This window comes from Corapipo altera, unplaced genomic scaffold (genome assembly GCF_003945725.1).
Source record: "Corapipo altera isolate COAL_440 unplaced genomic scaffold, ASM394572v1 24b, whole genome shotgun sequence".
NCBI classification, from domain to species: Eukaryota; Metazoa; Chordata; class Aves; order Passeriformes; family Pipridae; genus Corapipo; species Corapipo altera.
The window spans coordinates 12,362,277-12,382,934 of record NW_020884888.1 but is presented as its reverse complement, the minus strand read 5'-3'; positions in this window follow the sequence as shown (position 1 = coordinate 12,382,934).

The window sequence follows — 20,658 nt, the reverse complement described above, 5'->3', positions numbered from 1 at the left end:
CCCTTCCCTTCCCTTCCCTTCCCTTCCCTTCCCTTCCCTTCCCTTCCTTTTTTGTCCTCTGAATTTCAAAAGAGCTTTCAGGTGCATTTTTCCAAGTTCCTCAGACAGATACTTGATGATAGTCTTTATGATCAGGTCATAAAAGACCTACATCTTCCGTTGAAGCAATTCAGATGCGAAACAGGTCATGTGTGGATGATATACAGTCCTATATTTAGTACCCCACCCCAGAACAATACCAACATGGAGTGCTTTTTGACAGCACACAAGGCAAGCTCAGGACTGCTTGCAACAACTCTTGCAAAAGCACTTCTTAGCTTGCCAGTGGGACATCAGCAAGATGCTGCTGATGCTGTTGCAAGGAAGGTGTGGGTTCTTTGGGTTCTTGGCAGGAATTAGTGCTGGAAACAGAACTTGATGCCTGTAGAAGTACCGGTTCTTTATCAATTATTTAAAACTACCTTAAAAATTAAATAAACCCCCTCCAGACTCAGAAATATTCCTTTCTAAAGCAAGTAAATGGTATTCCTTCAAAGACAACTTGCCAGAAACATACTGGCCATTACCACCAATTCCACTGAGGGAAGTAGAGGTGCTGTGTTTAAAAGCCTCAGGCCTTTCCTCATTAGCTGATTGTTTCCTGAACAGAAATAATTTCTCTGTCATCTCTGGCAAATTAAACTTTAAAAAAAAAATCCAAGCAAACTAATCCTTATTTCCTCTGTACCAACCATCAGCCTGTTTTCTTGCATGTCAGACATTCCCCATGTGCAATCTGACCTCATACAGTGTAGTTAAGAGAGATTTTTAAGTTACTTGAGAAAAAGGGAACAGACAATGTATCATTTGCTTTGCAAATATATGAGATGTGGAAGTGGAAATGCCAAAGCTTTTTGGCATTAACTCTTGATTCTTACTGGTTTTCATGACTCATTCAGTTTGAGAGTGAGCAACGAGATTGCACCAGAAAAGGAAATTTTGAACAGCTTATTTAAATTAACATATGTGTAGTCAGGAAACTGTATCCTTTCCTGATTGCAGGCAGGGGTGAACTAACTTTGCATAGCAATGAATAAGCTTAAAAGCAAAGAAAGTAAAAATGTGGATGAAGCATTATGACTATCACAACATTTCTGCCTTGTAATACACGCCCAGAATTCTGCCAGGTAATGCCACACCTATGTGTCATGTGACAGTATCTTACGCACCATACTAAGGTTAAACGATCCGGTCTTCTGTGAGGAAAGCAGATTTCACTACACCAGTGAATTTTTTAGCAAACAGACTCCTAAATGATGTTTTACTACTACATCTTAGATGACGGCAACAATGAGAAAGAATCTGATGAAAAATGAACTTCCTCTCACTTCCCTTCAACAAATTCTTAATTATGCTCCACTGAGACAGATGTGATAAACGCAGACATGCTAAACATGGATTTATTACTTTGGTGGTTTGACCTTGGCTGACTGCCAGATCCCCACCCAGTCGCTTTCTCACTCCACCTCATTAACAGCACACAGGAGAAAATAGGATGAAAAAGCTTGTGGATTGAGATAAAGACCAATTGCTGTAATGGGCAAAAATGACTAGACTTGGGAACAAACTAAATGTGCTTTAATGCCAGCTAAAAATAGAGTAAAACTGTGAGAAGCAAAGACAAAACAAAACCACCTTCCCCCTACCCCTTGCCTTCTTCCCATGGTCAGCTTCAGCCCTTCGCTCACGACTCCTCTACTTCCTCCTCCCCAAGGGGTGCAGAGAGTGGGGAGTGGGGGGCTGTGGTCAGCCCATAACAGCTCCTCTCTGCTGCTCCTTCCTCCTCACACTTTTCCCCCTCCAGCATGACCTCTCCACAGGGTGCAGGGAAATCCACAGCCTTTCACAGAATTACCTTCTACATTCAAGTTTGAACTTTACATACTGTATTAGCTGATAGTTAGTTGCAATGCAAACACTTGATAAACTGAGCAATGCAGTTAAGAGGGTAAAGGAATCCAAGATGCCTAGTGAGGCTCAGCTCCTTGCAGAAGGTGGCTTCTCATAGCCAGCACAGGTTATGCACGTCAGCAATGTGGCTGCTGGCAGCTGCACGCTCTGCACTGCCATTGACGCACACTGCCTGGTCTGCCGTCAACACTGATCTGTGCAAAGCTGGGCACGCTGCTCCCACACTGGGATTCAGGGTCTAAACCAACACATAAGCCTGGAATTTCTGAGCCCTGATTTCCTCCCTCCGTCTCTCTTTAGTGGCTTCTAAAATGAGCAATTTCCTGCTTAGTCTTTCTCTGAGGACTGAGGTGCAGTATTAGGATGAGGCAGCTGCACTGAACTGACTCATGCTCAGCTTATACTTAATTTTCAGGTATTAAACTGATGCTCTTAAACATGGTAGAATTGCTATGCTGTGCCCCACTGGGTTTCAGATTGATGCTTTAACAGATTTTCCCAGCATTTGTCTGTTTAAGGCTTCTTTTCTCTATTCCTCATATTTTTCATCATCACAAGCTCTTTTACTTGCATCTTTTTCTTAGAGTTTTGCTTACTATTACTTACTCACTGGAGATTCATGCAGCTCTTCTAAAAAAAATCTCCTTGCCCCAGTATCTAATAGGGATTTTTAGACTTCTCTGCTTATAAGGTGTCTTCATGGTCAGTTTCTTTTTAACCAGAATGACTAATGTGACATTACTACATAACATGGAGATGGCAGACACTCTGCCTAATGAAATTTCCACCTGCAAACATACCCAGTGGAACTGTAGTACAGAATTTATATCAGGGTGAGGTTTTTTAATTAAATGGGGGGGTGGGTGTGTGTATACTACCTAAGGATAGATGGTTTTAGCACAGAAGGGAGTACAGGGCTCTGAGCTACAACCGCAACTTCAGGTGAACTGTTGCCTACATGTTCAGGCAGGCAAGGTTCATTTGTGAATAGGAAGTATATCTAATCAAGCTCTTATGGTATGAATGCACATAAACTAATGCATTTAAACAATTCTGAGCTGGACACTCTGCTAGGGTAAAGCAGCACGGCTGGTTTTTTATCAATAATCATCTCCTAAGAGTGTCCTAAAATCAAGATAAGGATCATTCTTTTGGGTTCTCTGGAGTTTTTTGGAGGGCTAAATGATGTATTTTCATATAACTTGTCACTGCAACTTAAAATTCTCCTTTTAGAGACAGTTTGTGTTTTTTATTAGCAATGGTGTAAAGGTAAAGTCAGAATACAGAAGCCTTAGAATGATTATAAAATATTTTAATGAGAAAACTTAGTCTTCTGGGGCTACAGAGCACTAATATAGAAAAGTTACAGAAAAGTTGTATGTTAAATATGGAAATGTTGTTCTGGGTTTGAGTACCATTGTATGTGTCTCGATATCATGTTGCAGGGACTGACTCAGACATTCTAAAAAGCTCGTTCAGATTAACCCAAATTGCTCTTTTACCTTCTCCCTCTTCTCTGCCTTTCCCCATATATTATATTTATCAGTGTGGCCTGAATAGCTTGCTCTATTTTGATACTTCTCCCTGAAATATTTTTCTGGCATCTGGTCTCTAAGAATCTCTTCAAATGAGCTTCCCCACACCTTATAAATGTGATCTCCCACAGGGGATGGATGACTCAGTTGAAAGAGATGAAAGATGGAATTTGCACTCCACTCTGCTCAAAGAACAGAAAATGGAGTTGTGATAACACGGCTGGTGGTTCTCATCCTCATCTCTCTACAGACAGTCTCTCTTCTGCTTCCTCTGTGGTCATGGTCAGTTGAAAGGATCAAGTGACAAACATGCTGAACCAGCTCAGCCCTCATTCTGTGTCCAGTCTGCCCAGTGAAGTACAGGAATCCAAGGGAAAAGGCCAAGAGCAAGTGCTACCTCTCAGTACAAAATCTATGCTGATATCCTTTTCCAGACCTCAGGTACTCCAAATAGCATGCACCCTGGATAGAATTGATGGGAAAGATCATTGATGGGAAACCTTGTAAACATCTTCAGACATATATAATTGACTCTAAAATAATAATTATTTTCAAAAATTGAGGTTAGGGTTAGGGTTAGGTTTAGAGTGTTGGAAATATCCATCTTAAAACTTATATTAACACCCAAAATTTGTAAGTAAGAGTTTAAAAAAACCCGAGTCCTCTGCATTCATCCTCAAGTTACTGCAGAACTGAAAGAAGCCGGGCAGAATTCTATACGGGAAATGACACTTCCTATTTTCCCCCCAGAGATTCAAAACAGTAAGTCGTTGTTCTACAGGCAAACCCTGACAGCACAGAGGACTCCTTAGTGTCAACCGGGGCTGCTAAGAACATTAGAACAATTGTATCGGGTCAGAGCAGACATCCGTCTAGCCCAGCATCCTGTCTGGCGGTGCCTTAGCGGATGCCTAGGAAAGTGTATGAGAACAGAACAAGCATATAATGATGCTTCAAATGTCTGGTGATTTGTAGCTCTGAGATTTTTATCATTGAAGAAAGTGTCTTGGAAGTAAGTAAATGTTGGTAGAGGTTTTTTCCACCTATTTTTTTTCATTCTTTGTTTTCTTTTGAATAAACTTTCAGATTCCACAGCCTATTGTCAAGTATTTCCACAACCCAGTGACATGTTGTGTCATGAACCATGTCCTTCTATGTCTTTTAAATCCATCAACACTATATTTATTTGAAGGTCTCTAGGTCATTCACTACTTAAAGTCTGATTTCATATCAGTCATCTCCTTTTTGGGTTAAGAGTTCAAGCATTTTTAGTTGTTTCTTTTATAGAAGCTACTCCATACCTTTGATGACCTCTATAATCCTTTACCATTTCTACTTCATAATTTTGAGATGATGAGGAGGATTTGTTTCACTGACTTTTATCTTCCAACACTAAGAAATGTAGACTAATGTACAAATGTATTAATTCTAGTGCAAACCCCAATCCTGACTTTTCAGGTAAACAAATGTGCTCTCATTGTTAAGGAGCAGCAAGAGTGGGGCTGCTCCACAAGGGAAGGCAAGCCACAAGCCAAGGGTGACGGACAGGAAAGCAGACAGATGTAGTCCCCTCAGTTACAAGGGTGAGTTCCACACCAACCAAAATTGAAAAGCACGTGCAAAAGCCTTCTATCTCAAAAATTGTAATTACTGTTTGTCAGGCGTTTTTTAAAATGTTTGAAATGTTCTGTATTTTCTCCAAATGAAGTGGAAAAAATTGGCTAAATGTCTTTCATGGTTTTCTTTGTTTATCTATTTTGAATTTTCTTTCTTCTCTGTTGCTTCCCAAATCAAAATATGCATCCACTCCAGGCTGTGATTCAAACTACTCTGGTTTAAACATATACAGGAAAACATAATACCTGGAACAGCAGGATGTAAAAGGCCATCTAACAGCTTAAAAATTGGGAAAACCTGCTTGAATTAGATCTGAAGAAAGCATGTAATATTTCTTAAAAATAAACAAGTGAAACAATGTGAAAAATCTTTCAGATATTTCAGTCATTATTCCCTTAAAGTGAATGGCAAAATCATGTTAACTACATTAAGAATTAGAATTTAACCCAGAAATATACCACAGTTATACAAATCAAGCAAGACAGCAGTTCTGAAGCCCTTCGTTAGCTTCTGTGTGTTGTTTGAGGTGACCAAGATATTGGATGTCTCTACACCTCTGAGGGTATATAAATACTCAGAGGCTTTGGGAACTCAGTTTAGATCTTTAACCTTGATCCATCAGGTCATCTTAAAAAGGAAACTAGGCTTACCTCAAAGTCATATCTACACAGTAGTGCTGCTGTGGGCCAGATCCCATAATTACCTGTACTTCTTTGTGGCTCTTCAGCTGTGAGCCTGTGAGTTGCAGCTAATGTCCCTTAGCACATTAGTCACCAAAACAAGAACTGTTTGAAAAGTTATCCTTGGGTCATGAAAGAGACTTTTTCATAGAAAAGGCTACCAAGAGCAATTTTTCCATTTGCAACACTTTTGAGGTAACAGTAGTTGGAATAAGTGAAAAAGGTTGCCAAGCGATCCTGGACTGAAGGAATGTACAACAATGCAACTTAACAGCTACACATACGTCTTCAGGAAGTGACTCACCACTGGCAGCAGAAAAATTCCAAGGAATGGCTAGTGCCAGTTGCTACTTGCACAGTTAGGTATGTTTTGTTCTCTTTACATAACTTCTTCCTTCAAAAGAATTAAATACATTGAAATGAAAATAAACTGAAATATTGTGCCATCCTCATGGTACACAAGAAAAAACATTAAGTTGATAGAATATGACTTACTATCAATTTTCATAGAACGTCTTTCACAGAATGATAAATCAAAATGTTTCTTAGCTGGTGTTGCAAAGTCACCGCTTCTATTTATAATACAGATAGAAGATAAAAAAGTTTAAATAGTCAAGTTTTCCATTTTCTCTTAGTCACCTTTGAACTAATCCTATTCTGGGAGTGACCTGGAGATAGCATGCCTCAAAGATATTATTGAGTTTGTTCTTTTCTCGGTCTTGAGCACCCATGCCCACAGTATTTCTAGAAATGTAAGATTTTGAATTAAAATTCTATTTTTCTGAAATACACATAACACTATATCTTTTAAAAAATAACGACAAGATTTTTTTGTTTAACTGCTAATATTTTTTGAAAGTTTTTATATACAGGCTCATTCTTCAAAACCTGTGGAATAGGAATTCCAATTTAAAGATTCACCCGTGGGTGCAAAAGCTGATAATCTCAGGCAATCATTTAACTTGGGCATTAAGAAAAATACCAGATGTTATGAAGTTGGCAATAAACACAAGAAAACACTTAAAATCCTTCATCTCAGTGATGAAGCAAGGAAGCATCAATATATAAATTTGTATGGAAAATTAATTACAATATTTGCATTTCTAAACCTAAGACCACATGGAGAAGAATACCCAAGGGAAAACATTCTTTGTGTATTATTTTCTTTGAATTTTCTCTTTTTTTCCAGCAAGAGGAAAACTGTGTCTGAAAACTACCTTGGCTACTGTGATTATAAGGTGGGATTGTTCATATGTTAGTAAAACTGCATCTGAAGTGTAACACAATATTTACAGACCAGGTGTTACCTGGACATTAATCTAAATGAAATTTATGTTTTATTGTGAAATACACAGTGTTAACTGGATAAAAAAAGAAACCCACAACAAAATAAAATATTAATATGTATTTGTTTTGGAGGCATAAATATGCATATGCTGTATTAAAGAAGCTTATGACTGCCAGTGTGTTTACCACTTTCGCTAGTCCATGATGCATTCACTGTGTCAACAGTGTGTATTTGCTCAGGAAACATTAGTTCCTGTCAGCATCTAAGTATTTTACTGGCAACAAAAGTGATGTAGTAAACAGACATGTCTTGGAAAGCTCTGGTCTGCTGAAATGCCAGTCTCTCCTCTTTTCTAGCCAGTAATTTAACATTCAAACCAACTGCAACCGAAGCTCTCATTCCTGATCAGTAAAAACTCAAGTTATTCTCTTTTCTGCATTTTATTTCTATTTCTGTCATTGCAAGGCCCTGTTTTAGAAGCAGTTGCATTGTGATTTTTACAGTGCAGGAGATGAGACGTGCTTCTGCACAGTTCTCCCTCCCTCCCATCGTATCCCTCGCAGTTCACAGCTCCTTTGGCTTTAGAAGAACTACATACTACTTTTGCTAAATTAAACTCTCCATAGCCTTTAATTAAACTTTCAGTGCTTTTGTTAATAGCCGTTCCTATTTGGGTGTAACTTAATGATAATAGCTACCCTGTAAAAATATGCTGCTTCCAAGGATGAAATGTCACCATCTAATCTTTTCTCCTTCATTTATTTTTGTCTTTCCTTTACTGGAATGTTTCTTATCAGCTTGCCTTGTCAGAAGAATTAAACTCTTTCTAAAAACTAATTCTCTTCTTCTGAATACTAACGACCTGGCCCTGGAGAGAGGCTCTATGCAGAACCACATCTGTGCTTTGGTTCTCTTAGAGATGAATAAAAAAAACTACAATTCAAATCTGATGTATTTTTTACTTGTAAAAGAGCAGAAGTGATAAATATAGCCTCAGTTAGACATGAAAGAAGGCCTTTTGAAAGTCTTGAATTCAACATCTGATACATTTAGTTATTATTTCTGAAGCTGTTTTGTCTCAGTCCACTTAAATTAAAGTAGATTGGATGCAATTACTTTTGCTATATTGAGATTGTTCCCTTAAAAAACCATTACAAAATAGTGTGACAAATTTAAAAAGTCTTTCTTTTTCTCTAGTTTTTGTGCAAATAATTCTGGTTGTGCTAATTTTGAATGTGAAGAGCCTACCATGAAACTTGAATTCTTTGGCTTCTGGACAATACAAGTATTTGTGTATCTGAATTCTGGTAGTTCTATTGTTTAGTACATCTATTGGTAACATACAGGTAATTATCGAACAGCTGTGTTAGATCACCAAGGCTAACAAATGCTAACTGTACTAAAAAAATGTGTTCTCTTCATTAAAATAAGAATATACAAATTTTAAACCCTGCTATTTAGTAAAAATACCTTTTATTTCTACTGCATTTTTAAGAAGAGTTATGACAATGAAGCAAGTATCACTTATATTCTGTTTAATAAATTTTATATATTGTGTTATGACTCATTATTTTATCAATTATGGAATGTAACTTCATCTAGAATGGATGGTAGTAAACAATTGCTCACAGTGATGAGAAAAACAAAGTGTTTTTTAACACTCTTTGTGACCTACAGAAAAGAAGAAATTGATAAACAAGATTTTAATGAAACCCACGCCTGGGGCCTTAGTAAAAGCAACTTAATGTTCATCCAGCATATACAGAAAATTGGATTCTGCACTAATGTACCTAAATATAAACCAAACATAAATATAAACATAGACCAAAGGGCTCAATGTTTAATCATCATTTTTTGAACAATTTTTGCCATTACTAATGCAGAAATGTTGTCCCTGGTCTTCCAATTGTCCTCCAACATACTCACACATACTGAGCAGTCCATATCCTTATAAACAGTTGAGTTTGTGTTTGAAGAAAAGAAAGAAACTACGTGTAGCAGATGTGATTAGAGCTCAGATTTCCTGATGAAATATTCTACTGATGCAACAAGTTGTCTGTACCAAATGATCTTCATCCTGGTAAATTTTTGAAGTCCTGATTTTCCATCAGAAAGCTCACAGCAAAATACTTCATTTGAGCTTGATTTGATCCTAACCAGAATGATTTCTGTGTTGCCTTGTAAGTTCTGTACTTCTACCTTCTGGTCTCTTCTTGGGGTCAGGCTACAAGTCCCACGCAGGACTGTGAAAATTGGCAGAGCATTGCAGGACTAGAGTAATTCTCAATGCGTAGTGAACATTGCTGTCTGGCCACAATGTCTGACACATTGAGAATCTCTTATTTTCATCTTCCTCCTCAAGGGTAACATTCCACTAGGGAAGATAGAGATGAACATTAAAGTTAAATTGACTTTAACATTAAAATAGGTTGAAATTAAGCACTTCAGGTCATTTCACCAAGCCGAGGGGAAGTAGTTAAATTCAAAGGATTTTTGAAAAGCTTTGAACTGAAATGCCTGACATCTCTTGCTGTAAAATTTTCAGAAGTTCTTTAAATTCCTCCCCAGAAATTTGTCATATTTGTAGAAGGAAAATTCAATCTGAAAATTTGTCCTTGAACCTTTTTTGCTTTCTAGAGCACTTTACTGTAGACAGCAGCACATGTCATCCTTTCAAGAATACAGAAATAACTGAGCAATGGAGGTGAAGGTAGAGCTGACCATCTCTTGTGAATAACACTCTCATTCAATCCACCTCTGTAGCATCAGATCTTGGAGGAGAAAGAGTGAGAAAAATCTTGGCAGATGCTGGGAAAGCAGATATAAACACCTGTGAGGGGTTTTAACCCTTTTAACCCTTAACTGCAGAAGGTGAGGACAACAGAAAATTATTTGCACAGAATTCAGGAAACTGGGAAAATGCAATCAGTGCCTGCATAAACAGAACTCTTCCAATAGGATCAAAGTAATTTCATGCTTGAGGAACGTGGTTAGACTTTTCAAATGAAAAAAATTTCCTGCCCATAAAAAGGATGACAAATCCATAAGGCATTTGGATTTTGCTGGGGTTTTTTCCTGCTTTCAGGCAACTCTTACAATTTCCGGAGAATTGGTTGAGGATTTTTATTTGGTTTGTTTTCAACTTTTGTTTTTACATTTTACACCTGATCTGTAGGGCTGAGCCATCCCATATGGAGATAACACCTACACATAAATCATGCTTAAACTGGCACAACAGAAAATGTAATGAAAAATTATGTAATATAGCTGCTTATTCTGCTGGAAAATCAGATTTAGATAGGCACTTCTGAAATCAATGGAGTAATAGATTGATCTAAGGTCAGAATACAGCAGCCCCGTTGAGACCTGAAAGACAGCATGAGACCTTACCTCACATGCTAACTTTATTTGTAACCCAAATGCCTAATTGTAGCACAATAATACCTAATCAGCAACAGTGGCTGTATTTCAGTATTTGAAGTTCTAGGAAATACTTTTCTATAAGAATATTTCTACCTAATATGAGAGCTAAATCAGAAATCAAGACTGTATTATTATAGTAAACGTCGACTTGCAGTACTGACTACGACCTCACTTTGTTCAAATATCAGTGACTCCTTTGAATTGCAAGTCTGAAAATTTGCCTGATCATTAAAATTGTCTCCAGTATACAAATGAAAGAAAAAAAACCCCTACCCCCTACCCCCCCTCCAATTTAATAAGGGCACTATTGTTGGGAGATGGGGAAAAGGATAAAAGAGGGGGTTTATTTCAGTTATTTGCATTATCTTTGCAAAACACACACAAACTCCCCCAGTAGTCTATCCAAAAGACAAATACAACCAAAATAAAAACCCACTGTTACTGTAAAGTTAGCATATCCATACATCCACCAGCACAATTACAGGTCATATCCTAGGGCTCTAGGATAATTTTCTTAAAGTTCTTGCAGCGCTGCATAGGGATCTTGTTGAGGGAAAGCTTCTGACTGGACAGCCCCTGCAGCACTGGAGGGACCCTGGAGTTATATGGAGTGGACAGAGCTCTTTCTATGTCAGAGATCTAATTTAGGGCTAAAGGCATACAGCCTCAGTGGCATTCAGTACTACTTGCCACCTTATTCCAGGTCAATCAAATGTCAGTGTTCAAAATTCAAAGGCTAGATTTAAACTTGCAAACTGCTCAAGTTAGGAAGACTTGATGAAGCTGAGTGCAAAGAACTGTCTGTCAAGCTTTTTGCTCTGGTTTGGAGCCCTCAAGGATGGGAAAAAAATGTAAAGAAGATAATTGAGTAACATATCAAACAATGACCCTGGTTTATCTAGAAACAAAAACTGACACATAATAGGGAAATTTGTGTCCTGGTTCAAAATGTAAACTCACCAATCTTTTCCTGAAGCAAAATAAAAATTCACAGTCAGATATGTTTTATAAATATTCAGGAAAAGGGCCAAAGATTTTGAGCTGGCACCTTGTGCGTTGATCTCTCTACAGCAACAGAAGCAACCTCCTATGGCTGTAGAGAGGAACTGGTGCCAGCAAGATTCCCAATCTCTTTGCTTTTTGCAGCAAAGGAACTGGCAGCAATGCTCTGTTCCTGCTATGATGCCCAAGTGACAGACATGTCCTGCCATATATCTTAACTCATATGCTGGGCTGCAGAATTGCCTTGTAGCTGCTGCTTTTTTAAAAAGTTATGTTTTTCTTATGATTCCCAGCTGTGAAGGGGCAGCATGAAGGAAGCAACAGCAATCTCTGTGGGAGTGGTTGCAAAGTTACATGATATGCAAAACTAACACTTTCTCTCACCACCTCCAAGTTCTCCAGAAGCCAAACAAATGCAGCACCCAGTCCCTCCAGCAGATCTTTCCAGGTCCCAGAGCATTCAGTTACTCCAAGTTATCTTCATCCTACAGCTACCAAGCAGGCCTAGCAAAGATTCCCTCCCACAGACATATACATCCCACACCTGTAGCAAGTCATGATACCAACCACCTACTGATCTACTCCCCATATGTCTGCTTGGTTTTCCAAGGAAGGCAGCTACCAGCTTTCCTATTCCATACATATGGGTATGCTCTGAATCCTACCCTAACACTGCAGTTGCAGGTTGAGTTAATTAAAGGCTAACACTTGGCATATATCAATCTGCAACATGCCTCAGTGAGTTTGAGAAAGTATCCCAGGTAGAGCCACATAAAACTTGGTAGTTCCGTTAACAGCAGAAAACAGATGGCAACAGTGCATTCCAATGGATCTTACAGAAAAGCTCATGACATGGGAACAGGATTTCAGTCGCTGCAACTGCTGTAGGCTAAGATTTCAGATGAATTGTTGAAAAGCATCCTCAAGCCCTCAGGTATAAAAAAAAAAAACCTTGCCGGATCAGATATCTGAAGTTCTGCTCACGGCATTTCCTGAGGCTATTGGGGAGCAATTCTCCTCTCTGCTTTCCTTGGCCAGGTTGCTCTGCTGAAAGAACATTATGTCATTGTTTTTCCTTGCCCTTTGGCTTTTCTTCAGCTTCCATTAACAGGTTGGATAGAAAGAAACTGAATACTTTCTCACATTGTCTCTGCTTCTGGCTCTGATGTCTAGAGACACTTGAGGACCTTAAAAACTGGGGGATGGGCTTAGAAGATGCTCTTTCGAAGTGTTATTTGGGTTTGACTAGACCTCAAATGGGCTACCTCTTAGTGCTGTTCCTGATGCTGAAGTTACCCCTCTAGGCAGGATTGCATATGAATTGGTGCAGGAAAGGAGAAAGGGAGCAAACTATTAGCTGAGCAAGGACATGGATTATTCATGGCTTTAACAGATTTTGGAGCTGGCTCAAAGTACTGTCAATTGCCAGTGGTAAATAGCCAAAAAGTGAAAAATGAGCTTTTTTTAGACTGTGTCAGCAGTATCAATCACAGCAGTATCCAAAAATCTTGAAATAGATAGAGCATATTTCTGGCTGATGATGTTCAAGCAGAATATATTTAAAATGGACATAAAATGAGGACATATCACCTTAAGCTTATTTGCCAACCCACATTTGTTTCAGAGACTATACAAAAATTGAATGGTTTTTTGAGCATGTATCTGTTTTTTCTCAATTATTTCTTTTCCTACTTACAAATGCTTAGGTATAGTTTACTGTGATGGTTTTTTTTGAATACTTATGTTTAATTTTCAGGAAGAACAAAGATTTGTTATGATATGCAACACAGATCTGTTTTGCTGCAGGAACTGTGGAGAGGCATGTCTTGAGGGTAGTAACTGCTGTTAACTTTGTTACAGAGCAATGCCAAATGCCCACTTTTTTCCTTCATCATTTCTTTTCAAAAACCGAACCAACCAACCAACCAAAAAAAAGTAAGTACTGGATAATCTCAGATCTGTCAGGCACTTTTTCAGCACGATGCTCCAAAGGGCCATGGCAGACCTCGATGATCAGGACGGTATCTACATTCGATACTGTACTGATGGAAGCCTTTTCAACCTGAGGCGACTGAAGGCCCACACTAAGACTTTAAACCATCTCGTCCGGGAGCTGCTCTATGCTGATGACGCCGCCCTTGTCGCACACACAGAAGCAACTCTGCAGCATTTAACATCCTGCTTTGCAGACGCTGCTGAGCTCTTTGGGCTGGAAGTCAGCTTAAACAAGACAGAAGTTCTCTATCAACCTGCACCTCAGGAAGTCTTTCATCATCCCCATATCACTATTGGCCAATCAGAGCTTAAATCAGTCCAGCAGTTTAATTACCTAGGTAGCCTCATCTCCTCAGATGGTAAGATTGATGGGGAGATAGAGAACAGGTTAGCAAAGGCATATAGTGCTTTTGGAAAACTCCATAAAAGAGTATGTCGTAATAAACACCTGAAGAAAAGTACCAAGATCAGTGTTTACAAAGCCATAGTGTTGTCTACTCTCTTATATGGTTCCAAATCATGGGTCATCTACCGCCACCACCTGCGTCTCCTAGAACGCTTCCATCAGCGCTGTCTCTGTACAATCCTAAACATCCACTGGTCAGATTATGTGACCAATACATCTGTTCTTGAGCAAGCAGCAGTCACAAGTATTGAGGCCATGTTGCTGAGAACACAGCTGCACTGGGCAGGGCACATCTCAGGGATGAAAGATCACCGCCTCCCTAAGATCTTGCTTTATGGTGAACTTACCACCGGCTGCCGCAAGAGAGGAGCCCCGAAGAAAAGATACAAGGACTCCCTGAACCATCATCTCAGCCTTGGTCATATTGATCAACATAACTGGTCTATTCTGGCCTCCAATCGGGAGGCCTGGAGACACGCCATCTACAACACTGCCATTTCCTTTGAGAACACACGCAGGATCACTCTTGAGGAGAAAAGACAACGCAGAAAGAATCGCGTCTTGCAGAATACACCATCTAAGGAGTCTTTCTGCTGTGCCTTTTGCAATCGGACATGTCTATCTTGTATTGGCCTCATAAGCCACCAGTGTGCTTGTAACAAACATGGATAGACTCTTCCTAAATCTTCGTTCACGAAGCCCAGCCATGACAGATAGAATGGGGACTATGTTAATACATAGTACACACTAAAAGTATCCTGTAATAACAGGACTTTAAGTATTCCTTTAATATGTTTTGGAGAAATTCTCACAAATTTCAAGTTGAACTCATTGCATTTCTTTAAGTTTAGTAACCCATAACCAACAATATCACTATGATTATTTTCATGCATTCCAATTTTAGCCCTTGCATTTAAGATGAGAACATAATTCAAGTATGTTATAACTATTATCTTAACTGAACTTCAAAATAGTTTAATTACATTTCCTTCAATGCTTATTTTCTCTCTATCTTTCCAGAAATCTCAGATTATTTTTTACTTTAATTCCATATTATTCAGTTAGTAATTTCTTTTTACTTCTTAGTTTGAGATTTATTTATGCAAATTCCTATGGTCAGTAATGGAAAACCTGATCCTCCAAAATTATTTTTGTGTCTGTTATTTACACAGTGAATGAACTTCTTTCTCCTTACTGTATGCAATATAATATACTAGTATACTAGTTTCCATGGCCCTTAGTACAAACATGTACCAATATACAGTATAAAAATCTGTAATTAGAGTGCTGTCTCTTTTTACTTGCAGCTATATTAATAAGCATAATATTAAATTATTAAACTAAAAAATTAGGTTCTTGCAAGTCCTACGCTAATAAGAATTTTGAAACCTGCATAGGAAATCGTATCTAAATGATTACATTCTAATTGCAGTTTAGCATTAAAGTCCAATGAGCTTCAGTGGTAGCCTTAGACCTAGGACTGAAGTTGTTCACAGTGCTTGACAGATTAGTCAGTCATTAGTCATGCGTAGACTGTGCCTGTGAAACTAGGTTTTCATCCAAGGCCAAAGTTTGATCCTTTTTACGATTTGGGAGTTTGACTATACGGATTAAGGTATTAGTGAAAATGCTAAGAATAGTTTATGGCAGCCTGAGAATTAATTTGCTGCCTATTTTCATCTGAAACATCCCTAATGAACCCAGAGGGAACCCAGCTGATGCAGCAGTGTTGTTGCACACCTGCAGGCCTGCACACCTCACAAAGGTGAGGTGACAGGTCATGGAGCGAGTAGTGTGCTCGACAGCAACCTGCTCCATTACCACAGCCCCTGGAGCAGCCCCCAGCCGGGGATTCCACTCAACTCCCTCCTCCACCTAGCTGTGAGACTAGGGCAGCTGGATGAAGAGGCTGGTAGTTTAGCCCAACTGAAGTCCTGAGCTTTCTTCCATACCATTAAGTTCCCTTGTAAGCTCCCTTGGTCCTTAACTCCAGTGAATTCTTGCTCTTCCTTTCCGCCCTTGTCCTCCACACTGTGGAGGTTTGGGATGCTCCCATTCCTCTCCTGACCCATCCAGTGTCTTCCCTGCCTCCTCTATGCGAAGCGAGCATTTGCTTCAGTAGGTGCTTTTCTTTCCTCACCTCCCCTTAACCTCTTCCCTTCATGCCTAGGTGGCAAGCACACAGAGCCAAGAGGGCATGGAGCTGAGGCTGAAGCTGAGCTAGAAAGTGTCACAGGCTCCCTGGAAATACAAATTGATCTACAAATGGTTGTGAAGAGTCCTGAAGCTATGGTTGTGCTAAACTTACCAGGTTATTTATCATGTCCAGACACATATTTAACAGAGGAACCTTGTCAAATTAGAGAGAAAGGGCTTTACGCTCACTCGATAATGGCTAATATATATATAATGTGCATTTGATATAACTTAATATGTCTAACAATGATAATATTTCTACAGCCTGTTTGTTCAAATTATTTTAAAAGATTTTGTAGTCTTTTGTAGTCAGTAGTTATGGCTTAGAAATCTCTTGTGAGTAGCACCTTCAATTCATGGCTGAGGAAATTTAAAGCACTTATAAGAAAACATTATTTTTTTTCCTCCTAATAATAAAATTGACTGAAAAGAGTATCTTCTTTTAAATGAATTTCACAAAGATGTGTGTACTACGAGTGGACAAACAATGTGGAAACTAAGGCTAATATTGTGTATCTGAGATTGCCCATTTTAGACATAACCTAATACTTCGATGATAAGCATAAAGAAGTCTAATAAAATGCTAGATAGTTGTATACATATCGTTAGATACGTAAGCAAATAATTAACTGTGTCTTTTTTTATTAGACTATGTCATTGCAGTTTGGGGTGTGGAATAGAACCAAATAATTAAAAAGAGTTGAGCTGCATGCGCCACATTGTCCCAAGATAAAAATCAAAGCTCTGTCTCTTCCAAAGCAAATTACTGCAGAAAAGCGTTACAAGGACTTTCTCAGTCAGAGCAGTAACGTGCAGTGACATTCTTCACTGCTACAGAAAATCAGTACAATTTCATTACCTTGTCTTCCTGCAGGGCAGCTTGATGCACTTACATTAAAGTCTCCATCTTTACCTGTTTCTTAAAATGCTTGCTCTTTATGTCTTCAGGGTTCTACTCTAATTTTAGCAACAAAGAACCCTCTAGCTTTATAAACCATCTCATTTTAGAATTGGCTTAGTATGTTTTTTCCAGTATTTAAAAAACAAGACAACACTGAAATAAAATGTGGTTTGATTTAACAATTTATGCAATGTCATGCAAATCCTATAACATCTTTGCTTACCAATTAGCTTTTTCCTGAGTTTACTGTTATCTTAAATAAGAATCCTAGTTAGTTCTGCTGCTTGTTTTATTGTTTTGTTAAGGCCATAATGTGATAAACACTTCGTGAAGGACAATAATGAAAACACACTACTAGCCCTGAATTGCAGCAACATAAACTGAGATAGGAAGCAAAAATAAGAAGCAGTGTGAAAGGCTGGAGGAAGGACAGTGCCCTCTAAAATGGCTCTACAGATAAGAGAAACAGTCTTAAACTAATCTTCTTAATCATTAGCATTGCAGTAGTTCATACCACACAGGACTAATGATTATTCTTCACAGTGAGTGGAGATAGACTAAAAGAAAAAATAACTTTTTTCCAAGTATACAACCATGTAATTTAGTAACTCACTTTTATAACATCTTCATCTTGGCTTTGCTCTCAAAGTATTTCAGCTAGACCTCAGTCTGTTTTAAAATAATGGTATAATTTTCTAACTTCTGTTTATGTGTCAGATTAATTGCTCACATCAATGTGAGGGACTAGCCTCCTCTGCAGAAAAAGTGTTTAATAGGACATAGCAATGCAAAGTTCCACATGCGGTTCTGCACTGTAATTCAGTACTTAAGAGGAAAGGCCACTCCTCAAAGTAAAATGTAGTTCAATTCTCTGGGCTATTTCTCCTCTCTGGGCTGCTGACAACTTCACCAGTTACCAGAACTTAAAGCACATATTTTTGTAAGAGGACTCAAATTACTTTATCTTGCACAAAATATAACAGTAGCAATGATGACCATCCAGAATGTGGTCAGGTGAGTTTCCTGACCATATTTTAGACATTACAGAACTCGTGGTGTTTGAAGGGGAAAAATGAGGAGTGTAGCTGTATTGTTTTATATGTACACTCACATCTTGGGGCTTAATTTGAGGCTGCTTTTCAGCTAAATAATAAACAGCTGTCAAATTCAGCAAGTCTGCTTCTTCATGGAGGAGAAACTACTAATGTGAAGTCTAATTATTTTCTAAGCATAACTTGTTCTGTTTACACACGTAAGCCCACTCTTAGTAAATATTTTTTCCAGCTGTTCCCTATATCCCTGAGTAAAGTTGTATCCCGTGTATTGCAGAGTAGTAGTATACATGGAGATCTAATTAACCAAGCTAAATAACTAATAATAGTTGCATGAAAGTTTCATGTCGTGTGTGTAAATTGAGGCTTGTGGCCAGAATTTGCTGTGTAGATATTTTGCTTAAGATGAAGGGAATCAAGTCTCTTTATAGTTATTTTCTTCCAGTCCAGCCAAAACAACCACTGTGGTGGCCACAGCAGACAGAAGGATACTTAATAAATCTATCCCGCTTGCAAAAGCCTGATTCCTGTTTATGTCAGACTGACTGCAGGTGCTATGAAGGAGCATAGCAAGTTCCTTCTCTACGGCTTAGAGACATAACTCTGCTTCATTGTTATCACTGCATGCAAGCCAGCATCTGTCCTTTACCTACCCAGAACCAGTGCACGCTGCCATAATAATGCAATTGAAGTACAAGTGTATAGGACAGAAAACCTTTAATATCACTGGATATTGAAGAGAACCTGCTGTGATACCTCTAGGTCTCTCTTCATAGGAATACTGCAGTGGTGAACACCTGCTTGACACAGTCATGTTTCTCCCTCTGATCTCATAACAGCTCATGCTACTGGTCCACATGCTCAAATACATTCAGAACCTGGAATATACACACATACACTTTTCCTTTTGTCCCCAAAGGTATTCATTTGGATTACAGTGTTGTTTTTCTTCTTGCCTGCTTTGTCTCTTTTAGATTCAGTATGTTCCAGGAACTTGTGAACATTGTGTGACTTCAGATTATACTTCTGGTAAAAGTCACATACCCTTAACTCAAATAATTTGTTTTGTTGCTCTTGTATAATATGATTTACTTTGCCCTTGTGTTAGAGCTGAGATGAAAGCAGACACTACAATAGCCACAAGCATTTTGATAAAGGGAATCCTCTCATTACAGCCAGAGGAGGGGTGCTTTCAGCTCTGCCCTTGATATGTGGCACCAGTCTTCCTTACATAATCAAAGCAGGAAGAAAAGAGCTAAAATGCCGGGAAATAATGAAATACATGACCTAGAAAAAAAGAACAGCGAAATTAAAACAAACTAAACCTTCCGTGCACCACAGTTAAAGAAAACTGGAATAGCAAGATTTTTAAGCTAGCAAAGCCTCAAGAAAGAGTTTAATTTCCATATGTCTGATGTGTCAGGTTTGATTTGTCATTTTTATATGCATTATCCTGAAACCTCTAGCCAAGGAGGATAACCTCTGCTTGTCCATGTGCACATCAAGTCCAGGATAATCCAAATAAAGTCAATGTTCCTCATGCACTTCAAAAATTAGTCCTTAGCTGAAAAGAAAGAGAATGGGAGAGGGAATTGTTGTACCATGTAGCTTTGTATCAAAAGTAAGTGTTACATGCATTACGTACATTATTCACAATGCTGGTAATGAGTCTCTAGTGAGGCTTGTTCATGGAAAAATGAAATACAACTAGCTACAGATGACCACCAGTTACATGGAGCAGCTTTTTATATCTTAAAGAGTAAAACATCCTTCTTTTTCAGAAGTTATTTTTATGAACAATGTATAGATAACTAAAATGGATAATTCATTTGCATTTGGGATTGATAAATTTTCAGGAATAATTAATCTGATTAAGTGTATAACATAATATTTCCAGGCTGTGATTCATCTAAAATACACCAAGCAGCACAAGATTCTTGGTACTCTGACTATGTAAACACTGTGTGCCAAGCTAATGGCTTCTTTTGTTTACTACCCTCTTGGCTTGTGCTGGGGGTGAAAAGTAGCATGTCAGACATACTGTCCTCAGCAGAACACTTTTTTAGTGTGGAAAGTTGTGACTCTACTGTCCTGTGAGTCCTTTTGTCACAGGGGTTTTGGTTAATTCAGCATCTTTTCCTGATAACAAGTGTTGGGTTTTTTAGGCCATTGCAAATGCCGGTTACAGAAGCACAAAAGGGGTGTGTTGAATTTACTTTGGCTATGGTGACCTCTCAATGCCTTGTAGTAAGTCAATGAGTTTAATCACTCTCTCAATAAGCCCACAAGTCTTTAAAGCCTCCAACGGCATAAACAGAAGAAGAAGATATCTGTCCCAGTGGAGATAAATTGCAGCTGTGCACAGGCATCTTCTCTGGGGAATTTGGAGGATGACTAGTAGAAGCATTACAGCTTGTATAAGCATAATGTGAATCCATGGTGTGACATAGAACCTCTTCTTTTCTCTTTAAACATTTGTTTTATGGTAACAATGAGAAATATTTCCTTTTATTCTTCCCTCTTTCATGGATTCAGAGCTTGGGAGTGCTTCTTTTTTATATGCAGTATTTTAAAAACATTTATCTAACCTCATAAACCAGATTTATTTTAAGG